This window comes from Anopheles funestus, chromosome 3RL (genome assembly GCF_943734845.2).
Source record: "Anopheles funestus chromosome 3RL, idAnoFuneDA-416_04, whole genome shotgun sequence".
NCBI lineage: Eukaryota > Metazoa > Arthropoda > Insecta > Diptera > Culicidae > Anopheles > Anopheles funestus.
In genome coordinates, this window is record NC_064599.1 from 46,420,969 (window position 1) to 46,429,282 (window position 8,314).

The following is an 8,314-nucleotide window of genomic DNA, read 5'->3' on the forward strand; positions in this document are numbered from 1 at the left end:
AGTTGCGCCTGCGGTGGATAAACCTCTCATCAGAACGATCCGAGCGGTCTGCGTCTTCCGGGAAGCGATCGTTTTATGTATGTATGTATGTATGTACGTGTGTGTGTGTGTGTTTGTGTACGTACGAAAAGAGCGAAACGGGCAAGGGATACGAAAAACAAAAGCGTCACAAAAACGTTTGGGATCTGCAAATTTGTCATGCATGGAAAGCAAAATTAGAAGAAACAGTAGAAGGACGAATAAGGTTGGTTTTCGGTGTGTGCTACAGGGATCAGTTTAAAACGTCATAAGTTTCATATCAAGGAAAACTTGACCAGAAAAAATGTAAAAATTGTCAATATAACAGGATAAGCTTTTGTTTCATTTTCAATTCAAATATTCACAATGTTTAATAATTTAAAAATATTAGTTCTACGCTGGAGCTAAAGCATACATGTGTTATTTTTTCTAATTGAACAACTCATTACCTCATAATTGAGAAATTTCAAGCTCATAATCGTTATTAATATTCCATTAAAATTTGTTAATATTTCATCGAATACGTACATTTTTCACTAATGGCCACAATCATCGTTACAATTCATCACTATTTATCTAATCAATCACTGCAGCACACGAAATTTTTACTTTTAAGTATGAAGGTTGTGCGTGTTTCATATGTTGTTACGTCTGTTTTGCAACCAAAGCACAAGGATTCTCATAGCAATCTAGATTGAATTTTTGCTGTGGAAAGATACGAAAGATGTTCTACAGATTTCAGACTTTCAGAGAATGTTTTACACTGTCCAGATACACTTTTAAAACAGCAAAATCTCTACAATTTACCCATAATTGGGTCACCTACCATAAAAACAAAAAAACGGATGACAATTGCTTTAGTACACTATCCATGTTGTGTGCGCTTATTACGATGATGTGCTGTTGTTATTTAGTTTTCAACGCTTTCGTTACATGCAAATACAAATCCAATCTCGTGCCGTTTCCGTCCCGTTCTTTGAGCCTTCTATTAGCCCCCATACACTTTATGGATGTTTCACACCAATCAATCTTTCCGTTTCTTTACATCTCATTTCCCATGGCCGGATGGGACACACGCGAGCAGTGCAAGCAGCGGGCGCAAGTCGGTGGAGGATCACAATTAGAAAAGGCGTTGCGCGTTTCAAACAAAGAAAATGTGCCAACGTACACACTCTTGCACACACACACACACACGCACACCTGTGCGGCTGTTGGCCCGGTAATGGGGTGGTTGGTAAGGTTTAAGCCACTGTTGGTGGTAATGTTTTTTGTTGTTTTTTTTGCGCGCGCCTGTCTTTTCGCTACCATTTCGTTTTGCGAAACATTAATCGGTTCGTTGGAATTTTGAGCGGGAGCGGGTGATCGGGGACAGTATGAGGAAACAGGAATGAGATTCTAGGAGCTGCTGCTTGCGTACCATGCACAACCGCACAGTGTGGATTGTATATTTATGTGAATCATGTTTTTTTTTTCGTCTCGGGTTTAATTTCTTTCGGTTTTATGAAACGAACCCGGGACCAGTGGCAGCGGTACAAAAATGAGATGCAGAGGTGCAAAACAAAACAAAAAATGAGCAAAAAAAAGATTGTGTGCAAAACTGTTTGTGTAAGAGACGCAAAACTAAGGCGAGAAAGAAAGAGAGCGATCCAACAGTTCGACGTTGGATGATGATTTTTTTTCGGAACTTATGGAACTAGCTAGAAGGAAGCCAGAATTGTGTTGTGCGGTAGGACGAATGACGGCGCCGACGACCTCTTCACAACCACACTATATATCGTCACTGGCCGCCTGTGGCCGCTTGTGTCGAGGTGGGGGGGGGGGGGGGGGGGCGAATTGCGATGCCTTGAACGAAGGATCGCGTGAAAGAAATCGTCGATTGGAAGTGTTTTTCGGATGCGCCTGGGGTTTGTGAAATGTGCGGTAGGGGAAATGTGCGCCAATGCACATGTATAGCGGGCAGCAAACGGGCAGACGGAAAATGACGGGAGAGACCCAACGCCAATCATCCAGGCCGAAGAAGGGCCCGAAGGGAAAAGGCGCACAGAATGGTTGATGGCAACAACATCTAAGGCGCTCGTGGGTGTGCGAGGAAGTTTAGTGTGCAGAGGGAGCGAGATCGGGAAAGTAGAGTTTGCCGTGACGTGGCAAACGGGCGGAATAGTGAAAACGAATCAGTTATTCCTGAAAAGAAAAAGAAACGAACAAAATTGGAAGTCGCAGCGGGCCATGCCAAAACGGAAGAGAACATGTGGAACTGGGGGTGGGTGGGGGACTAGCCTAGGCACGAGTTCCTGCCTCCTGTCGGTTCAGTTTGGCTTCGTTGCGCTTCAAAATTCCCATAATACCCGCCCGCTTTTGGCTTGTTCACACAGCGCGGCCGATTTCAATACCTGTTTCCGTACGCGATCGAAGCGATGCATCGGCAAGAAACGTAACGAAATGACGGTAGAGAGTGTAGCAGAAAGCGAGAAAGAAGAAGAAAATAAAAAAAACGCGACAAACCGATTTCGAGTTCGAGAACGTCGACTACCCCAAATGGGATGTCGTTTGTCGATTGCTTGAAGCAGCAGCAGCAGCAGCAGCAGAAAGAAGTAGGAGAACACACGAAGCGTAGAAACGGTTTTTATGCTACATATAGGAAAGAAGCGAATGGAAGAAGAACCAGCCCGGGAGGAAGAGCAAGAGAGGAGCGTAGCAAAGTCTCTTAGCAAAGGGCCGTTGTGTGAAATGATTGTGTACCGGGTGAAAGGTGGGAAGGTAGGGGGAAGGATTGCAGGGTGGGAAGGGTGGTGCTCAAACTCCGACAGTCGACAACGATGGCCGTGTCAGTGGAATCGGTTCGGGTTTGGGTTTCCTGTGGCTTCCCCTTGTTCGGTTTTGGTTATAGCGTCGAAGAGGTCGGTAAAAGGGCGGCGGAAGAAGGAGACGGGTGCGTTAGCGAGAACCGTGAGGTAAACATTTTTCAGTTCAACCGAGCTATAGCGCGTACCACAGCGACCGACCGAAAAACCGACCCGACTTGACTCCACGTGGAGTCGGTGCTTTGGTACGGTGTACCGTCGCAACCAATCAGCGGGCAGCATTCAGCTGAACGTATTATGGCGTGTAGAGCGGCGGGAGTGCTCCTGCTTCTTCCCTCTTTGCGTGCGCTCTCTGCTGTTTGTGTCTGCTGCTTCTGCTGCTGCCTCCCTACCGGCCCGCCTTCCTTTCCTTCTCTTCCGCTTGTTTCTGACATACACAAGTCGAACAAGCTACAGCTACAGCGAAAAGCGCACGGATGAGGTTAGCGACAGCGAGTGTGAGAGAGAGAGAGGCTGTCGAATGCTATTCCGTGTACCAGGCGGCGGAGGTACTATATAGGCGGAAGAGTAAAGGGGGAAAAAGCAACAAAAAAGAAGCACACAAAGAGAGAGGTTTACGAGCAAGGACGAACGTCGAGCGGGGTTCTTGGAACGGTTGGAAGATCGTCATCACCATCGCTTCGTCGCCAACGTGTTCCTTTTTTTTCTTCTTTTCTTCGCTTTGCTGTGTTTTGTTGGCTGCTGGTGCTGCTGTTGGTGTTGTTGCTGCTGCTGCTATTATCGTTGGTCTTGTTGGTCTCTCGATAGCAGCAGCTTGGGGTTTGGGTTTGGTTTAGGTCCCTTACCCCGCTCTGTCAGGGGGCAGTTATTTGGTAAAGTGGTAGAAAAAGAAGCAACCGGGAGAAGATGCCAAGGAAGCAGCAATGTTGAGCTTTTTTTTATGGCCAGCATACACACACACACACCTCCGTCTTCCTCCGAAGTCTTTGCATTCTTTCCGTAGACAGCGTTTCTGCTTGCTTCCTTCCACCCGTCACGACGACCACCAGGAATTGAAAATGGTTCCCATTTGCAGTAGGATGGCTGGTGTTGAGGCTTTTTTCTCGCTTCTTAAAACAGATCTCAACCAGGAACATCATTTCCGTCGAAGAACCATAAGGGACCCTCTCAGGTTCCGATCAAGTAAATGTACAAGCAAAAAGGTAAAAAATGAAAGTATTTGCCAAGTTCGAGAACTTCTCTCATTGATGATCCTTGTGGAATCTTTACTGCCGCGTTTGGAGCGGATAGTTTGTTTTTTTTCGAGGCAGTACGATGAAACCTGAACAGCCGGCTCGTAGACTGTATATTAGTAATAACAGCGTGCAGCACACAGCACAGCGCACCCCGGTTGGCCGTTTGCCCGCCATTATTGTGCCGTTGGATTGGAAGGCCGAGAATGAGTGTGAGTGAGAGCGTACACGTCGAACAAACACCATCACGCCAGAGTGCTGCGATGTGACTAAACGCACACTGTCACGCTGCAGAAGGAAAACATTGCACGCACACTGTTGCAAGCCAAATCGCACCCGAGTTTAAAGATGTACCAAATGGCTGGTGAGGAAACAAAACCGAGTTTTTTGCGTTGATTTTTGCCAATCTTTTCCCTCGCTGGAAAACCATTGCAGGTTGGTAAGAATATTTTACGAGGCTTTTTTTTGGTGAAGTAACAGCGGAGGGAAAAGTCGAGCGTGTTAGCAAAGTGGCCTTAAGAGGGTTTCAAGTTTTGCATAATTCATACAAGATTTCCCACTTGGTTCTCGTCAGAACAAAATCTGACCCAACCTTGCATCGTTTGGCTTCAAGAATCGCCTGATTGGGTAGTCACACTTAGATGCTTTACTTGGGGTATTTCTTCAGAGAGGTGCATTATTTATTGTAGGCGTCGTGTTTTTCGCCGCGAGATTTGCAACTTCAACATACCACAGTTGGTCGATGGGGCTATGTGCCACAGAAGTCACCAAGGACACAATTTCACACATTTTCTGTGTAATGTAGGATATCAATTTTTGACTTGAAAGAAAGCACACTAAAGATACTTCTACATTTAAACTATGATAATCAGTGGTAGGAAAAAAAGGAACAATGTAAAATGTCGAATACTAATGATTCACGGTACGGTTTACGCTATAAAATTGATTTACACTTTGCTAACTTTTATGCTTCACGATCACTCGAGTACCTACGATGGATGCCAATGCAATAAGTGTCATGTATCTCAGTTGTTTCATCGCTATTATGTGGTCGCCAAACAAAGAATGCCTAACAAACAACATGAGCCAAAAAAGCTACTCCATTGCCGCTACCGTTGCTTGTTGAGCAAACAAACTGGTCCAGCAAACATCCTCGTCTGGAAATTTGAGCCAAAGAAAGGGATAAAAGAAATAAGAACAAACAGTAAGGGGGAGAGTAAGGGGGAAAAAAGAATCATGAAGATTGTTTTTTTGCGAAAGTAAATATTATTTTGGTTAAATTTAAACAATTGTAAAGATCGAATTTTTTCACAAAGCGCATGTTTAAACTCGTTTATTAAATACACAAATAACCATTCAGCCTAATTGAATTAAAAAAAAAACATAATGAAGTATAACATACTAGAAAAAATAAAACATGCTGACTTCTACTCATACTTTGTGTGTCAATATAAGGGCAATCTATGCGCCCCCCCCCCCCCCCAATTCCATTCATACCATAAGGGCTGGAGGAAGGTAAACACGGCAGACAGTATCGTAATCAAGCATGAGCATTGCTCACGCGATCATTAAACATAAACTTTTTTTTTTATTTTACTGACGACTGCGTAAATCACACTTGATACCGTTACTACTCTTCACGTTGTTTTACCACGTTCAGTGCTAAAATGAAAATCGGTTACATCCGGTAATAACATGGATACCCGAATGTGGTAACCATCGATGTTTCGCTATAGGAAATCTACACGATTGACATAAGGCTTATAAAAAAAACGTTTACAGTTTGGATGGAAAGTGAACATTAAACAACGGATTTTAACGACCCGACTCGAACACTGGCGAAAGTGTATGCCTGTCATGCCTGTACTTGTCACTAGAACCGTGAACTAGAAACAGAACAAGTCAATTCAGAAAAAAAAATCTAAAAGTGTTTAAATTGGTATGTTCCAACTGGTCAAATCCTGATTGGTCGATCAGAAGATATACTAATATTAGGACAACCATAAAGGATTTACGGTTTATGTGAATGGTTTTCAATAAATTGTTTTAAATCTCTCTTTAAGTGTAATTGAATCCTTTTTGCTATTTTTCTGCCACTTGATGCACTTGATTCTGGCTAACAACTTACTGATTGATCATATAGCTTTCCCGTGTAAATAGTTTAGCAAAGATGGGTGCATTGGGTATGGATGCAAACTAATCCCGACACATTGTTTCGTCTGACATGGTAGAACACTTTTCTGTTGATTAATTAGAGCCGTTTGTAATTGGTGGCCTCCCATAAGCAAATTCAGCTGTTCGCAGTAGAAGTCCTAAATTGATAGGTTGCCCTCATAATGTACGAAACTCTTCCAATACCAGACAAATTGACAAAAAAACTCTAGCAACAAAATTTTGTTGCCGGTTGGTCGATAATCTGCAACGGGTTTCCACTATTAGGCACTATTGTTATTAGGCACGTTATTGTTTTCCACTATTGTTATTAGGCACGTCAGCAATGGATTAATTTAATCTCTATTCTGAAGCATTTCTCCATCCGATGTAGCACATTTTTGAATTTCAGTTTATGATCAAGCTTCTTTATTATCAGCATCTTCGGTACGAAAAGCGAAACCGTGGCTAATCGTCTGCTGTGTTGTTCGGCACACATTGCATGTTTTGGCTTGCCGCGGTTTGGCTTACCGCGGTAAAAACTCACCTGTGAAAGCTGAGGAGTCAGCTGTCAAAAACGGTTAGAAAAATAACACAGCTATGGTTAGTGCCAATCGTTGTAAAAATACGTACACATGTAACTTCTTGGCTTCCTAATACGTACAATGGTTATAAAAACCGTTTTACTCTAATGTAATGTATGCGGAATCATTCTCCTATTTGTGGCTAAATATAATTTTCCCAGTCGACTCAAACGGACAGATGCATTCATGTTGGTTAATATGTTACAATCGCTGTAGGTGTTTTGTTTTGTTTTTTCACGCACACATAACATTTTTCAACCTTTTCATTTTCTCCTATGTATGTGCTGGAACCGTGGCATTTGTGGTACATCGTATTGCTTTACGATCTAACAACGGTTTAACATCGATCTAATCAACGATCAGTTTTCTTGCCAACATTGAACAGGCTGTATGCCGCACGTACGGTGTCTGCTCATACTGTAGTACTGGGTAGGCTTTTTGCTGTTGGTCGGTTTCCCCGGTTGTGCTGTGTGTACCGGTTATCGGTACAACTTCGTTTTACACCAGTGCTCATCACTGTTCTTCTAAGTGTTCCACCCTCTGTTTCACGTCCAACCCCTACCGGAGGGAGGGAGGACAGCGTAGATGTGAGGGTAACGATAGGTGGTACTAAGTTTTCTGTCTTACATACGCGCATAACCTACACCGTATGTACCGCCAAACAGGCCGAGAGGATGGTCACGTTACAATCATTAATTAAACACGAGCAATTAAAGACATCAGCTTGACTGAAAGCGGCGTGAGCGGCGTCTGGGTGGTTCGAAAGTGGGATGTGGTAATACAGTGTAATAATGGCTCCCGCTGACTACTCTAGTGGGCGTTGGATGGTGTCATGATTAGGCCAACAAGCGTGAACAAGTGTTACTACGATGCGTAACACTGATTTTCAGAATGAAAACTCAAGTACTATTTCAGACCGGTCGGTGCGGTGCGGTGGTCGGGGACGGGCCGACACATCCTTGCGCGTTGGCCTGATCTTATCGGGCAGGGTGCAACAATGTGTGAAGAAGATTGAGGAGTGCCACAGACAGTCAGTCGATGTCGCACTGTACTTTATCAATAAGTAAAATCCAAGAAAAATGAAAGGAGGGAGAAAATGTGATTTGAGCATAAATAAATGAAGAAAATCTGTTTTTTTTGGTGATGTGGATAAAGTTGTTTAACATACAACATGTGATACATTCAGTGAACCTTTGGTACACCATTTAAGTAATGATTGAAACGATAAGGATTATGATAAAACTCACCGGTGTTGCAGTCGTACGCTAGTTTTGCAAACATGTTGAAACTCATTTTGCGGCTCTGTTTGCGCTCTGATAGCTTGCACCGTAAACTCTGCCTACGAGCGTCAGAGTTTTTCCACTCGGCCAAGAGTGGAGCACTAATTTTCGCTCAAATATCACAGCATTTTTACCATTACTGGGAAGCGGTTGTTATCTTTGACCGTGCCGATGAAGAGTGTTTGATTTGCCCCCTTTGAGTACACAGCACACGGAAAACGGTTGGGTAAACATGTGTGTAGACAAAC